Raw genomic sequence first — 4,070 nt, 5'->3', positions numbered from 1 at the left:
TGTTGATTTCCAGGTAGTAGAACAGGTCGATGAGTTGCCCAGTGTTGGCGTAGAGGTCTCCGAAGGTGTTCACGAAGATGACTTTGTGCTTGGCCACTGGGATGCGATGCTGGATGTTGCGAGGGAACTTCTCGTGGATTATCACGAAGACGATCACTTTGAACCTCTGCGAGGAGAGGTGCACCAGGTCGAAGATGGTCTTGTTCTACAGCTCCTCCAACCGCCACACTTGCAGATGATCAGGCACTGGCTCTTGCTCATCTTCCATATGGCCAGCCGCTCTCCCAATTTCTGCTAAAACTCCTTCGGTTCAAACCCAAAGTAGTAGTGATCTAAAAACTTGGCCTTGAGTTCTTCGAGTTCATCTTGGAAATTTTCGATGAGGCTTTTTTGAGGAAGGGCGTGAATACCAATTGATTTGTTTTCCCCTATTTTTCCTGGCGGTGAAGACATCTGGTTTTGCGCAGAAGATGTTGTAGTTGAGGTTTTGGAGGGCTTCGAGTGCGGTGTTGGTGGCTACGATGCTGCCGACGATGAAGACGTTGACTCCTGCCTCGATGAGATCTTAGATGAGGTTGGAGTGCGGGTCGTGCTGGAAGTAGATGAGGAAAAGCCCACGCATGCCGGTGGTGGCTGCTCGCTTCCAGTGCTTGATGACCTCCTTGACGTAGTCCACGATGTCCTATTCCTGGCTCCACTGCAGTAAGTGGAAAAGAGAAACTTACTACCTGTGGGAAAGCTAAAAACGGTGAAGGGTTTCACGGTGAAGCAGGCGGATCTTATCGTGTGAATATCGGGAGTTTAGCGTGTCTGGTGATTCTGCGGGTGTGGCGCGAGTAGATAATGCGTATGGTAGTAGTGGTGATCGTACGTTCCGAAATCCAATTGATGATGCAATTACATTTCTGGCTAGAGTTACAGCGTCGGAAAGCTCTCCTCGCGCTGGGAGGCTACCGACCGGGTCAGCTGGTTGGTGAACTGGGTCAGCAGCAGCGAGCCCTCCTCCTCGTCCTCGAACTAGTGCTACCGCCACATCTCTCGGTTAGAAGAACTGTCGCTCCCCCATTCCTGAATCAGTGCCGGCGTACGTTGATGACCTCCTCGGTGCCCTTGCGCACGTTCTGCACCCTGAGGAGCTGGTTGCTCTGCCTGCGAGGCGATTTGAAGATCATCTTGGGGTCGGAGTCGGCGAACTCGATGACCAGCGACCCTTTGGGCGTGCAGGTACGGTTGGCGGAGTCTACTACCAACGCACCACCTCGCCATTAGCGCTACGCACGCACAGCTTGAACTATATTTGGGTGCCCTCCCTGTATGCCATTACGAGTACCTGATGGAGATGGTGCGGGTGTGGACCAGAGGGGGTAGGACTTGCCATCGGTTTCGAGCATGAGTGCGAATGCGGGGTTCCAGGCGCCGAGGGGGGAGAGGTTGCCGCACACGCAGACCTTCTCTCCGAAACTGGTCTAGCAGGTGACTGCGAACTCCAGGCTATAGCTGGCCATCCTTTAAATGTTATATCAATAAAATATCACACGGGACGAACCTTCCACAGGCAACGCACCCACAAAAACGATGTGCTAAAACAGACAAGAAGAGGAGAGGAACCAGAGGGAGGAAGAAGAGGAATAGAGAGAGTTGGGGAGAGAGGGATTGATATTCAAAGGGGAAAGGGATCACCACTAGAGGAAAGGTCATCGGCCGGTTTGAGGCTTTGGGAGATGTTATCGGAGTCGGGGTAGGTATTGAAGTTGGAGGTGTCTCCTGCCGATTTGATATTGGGCTTGTAGCTCATGGGGATTTCTTGGCCAGCAGCGCCTTCCACTCGATTTTCGCGAACCACCGGTGCTGCTTCACGTCCTCGGCGCCGCCCTTCAGCATCCCCAGCGCTTGCTCACATCGGCCACCAGCAGGTGCTTTATGATCGATTTCACCTCCTTGTCGAAGTCCTTGGGGAAACGCACCTTGCCCTTCAGGATGTTCTGGTAGATTATCATTGGGTCCTAGTCCGTGAAAGGGTCGATCCCCGCGTTCATCTCGTAGATTAAAATACCCAGGGTCCACCAGTCTACGCCCTTGCCGTGGCCTTGGTTTAGCAGGATCTCCGGAGCGAGGTACTCTGGGGTGCCGCAGAGGGTGTAGGTGCGGGTTATATCACCTTTGCGAAACTGAAATCGGTCAGTTCAGGTAGCCGTCCTCGGCGATCAAAAGGTTCTACGGTTTTAGGTCGCGGAAGATTATGCTCTTGTCATGCAGGTGCTCGAAAATCAAAACTATCTGCGCTGCGTACAGACTGGATTAGGAGGGGAGTACCATGCGTGGTGAGGTTAGATGCGGATACGCTGCGCAGGTAGCTGAGCAGTTCTCCTCCTGCGACAAACTCCATGATGAAGTACAGGTAACGGGCGTCTTGCGTGAATCCTTCGAGCTGGATCTGGATGTTGTATATGATACGATGAAGGGGTGGTGCAGCATATTGAGTATCTGGCTCTCGTTCTGTACGTGATCGATCTGCTTGGACTTTAGAATCTCAATCTTCTTGAGGATCTTGGCAGCGAAGAACTTGCCCGTTTGCTTCTGCTTCACCAACCGCACGCGGCCGAAAGTGCCTGGGTAGGGAGTGCAGTACCGACGCCGATCGTTGTGAGGATTTAGTAGTCGCTGATTTTCACCTTCTTCAGCATGGCTACGAATTATCAATCAATCGTAAACGATGTAATAAGTCCCATTTGAATCCGTGTATTTATTACAAATAGCTAACCCATGATCGCACAAGGAATACTCAAAGGCCTATCCTGCATCATGCTGGTGGTACTCTCCAGTGCCACCTTGGCGTCTACAATCAGCAAGCACTAGGAGATACTAACCCTGCATTCGCCAACATACAATATTCCATCGCAACTTTGGATTTGTTCCGTACTTCATTGGCCATTCAGATACGGTAAGACCATCATCGCTCGTCTGATGCATTCTCCCAACTTCTCCAGCGAATGCGTGATCGACCCCAACGAGCACACGAACTACTGTACTCCTGCATCTACTCAGAGAACAGCTTCCTTCTGATTCCACGTGGATAGTGCTAATTCGTGACGAAGGCTCTCAACGCTCAGAAGTTGGGAGCACAGATGGCGATCATCATGGACGATAAGGAGCACGAGAAGATGGTCATCATGACTGACAACAATTATGGTACGCCTTATCCTACCCAGGATACAAGGTCAAAATTCCCTCCATTTTCATCAACCACAAGGACGGACTATTGCTCAAGGAATTGTTGGAGGAAAACAACGACGTATCAGTGATGATGAAGATCACATTCCAGAACCAGAAGACGGACAAGGTTGATCTCACTTTCTGGCTGCAGGCGAGTACCTCTATTTTTACTCAGACAACCGCCAATCATACCGTTTGGTGTAAGATTTCCGCAAGCATTACCCTTTGATAAAGTAGCAGGTAAACTTCGCAGTAGTATACTCGAACATCGCCTGCACATCCTACTGCAAGGAGTCGGACTGCTACTTCTAGAGGCAGTACTGCGCGACTAACCTGATCCACGAGAAGTCGGCAACCGGCAGACTGATCCTGGACCAGCAGATCAGAGAGGAGATCACCCTCAACCTCTTCCCCGATCAGTGGTGGAACTACATGAAGTATATCGATGACCATTGCTCGGAGGTTCGGAGCTGAAGGAGTGCGGCGCTGAGGCATGAAGAAGTACGGCATTGACTCTGGCAAGGTGGAGGCTGCCTTCAGCAAAAGCTTCAAGGACAATGAGGATAACTTCTACCTCAAGAAGAGCAGAGATGTGCTCGCCAATGCGGGAGTCACCAAGTTCCCACCGTCACCATCAACAACGTCAAGGTCAAAGGCTCCCTCAACGTAATCCACCCCTATTTAGGCTAGTTCATTTTGATGATGTCTGCAACACCCTCAGCTCTCCTCCCGCCGCCTGCTCCAAGTACATCGATTCGCAGACCACCTACGTGAGTGAGGTTACCAACGAGTGGGCCACTCTCCTATTCGTGGTGGTCCTCAGCATCATAATCTTCAGTCTAATCGTACCATTTTCT

The 4,070-nt window shown here is 51.2% G+C and overlaps 1 pseudogene; it reads right to left on the bottom strand.

Moving 5' to 3' along the window:
* Positions 1–1,660: 1,660 nt before the first annotated feature.
* Positions 1,661–3,723, bottom strand: LOC116244783 (uncharacterized; annotated as a pseudogene).
* Between the last annotated feature and the right edge of the window lie 347 nt (positions 3,724–4,070).

Source organism: Nymphaea colorata, unplaced genomic scaffold (assembly GCF_008831285.2).
Source record: "Nymphaea colorata isolate Beijing-Zhang1983 unplaced genomic scaffold, ASM883128v2 scaffold0313, whole genome shotgun sequence".
NCBI classification, from domain to species: Eukaryota; Viridiplantae; Streptophyta; class Magnoliopsida; order Nymphaeales; family Nymphaeaceae; genus Nymphaea; species Nymphaea colorata.
Note: the sequence above shows the minus strand (reverse complement) of the source record. Positions and strands in the feature narration are given on the sequence as shown.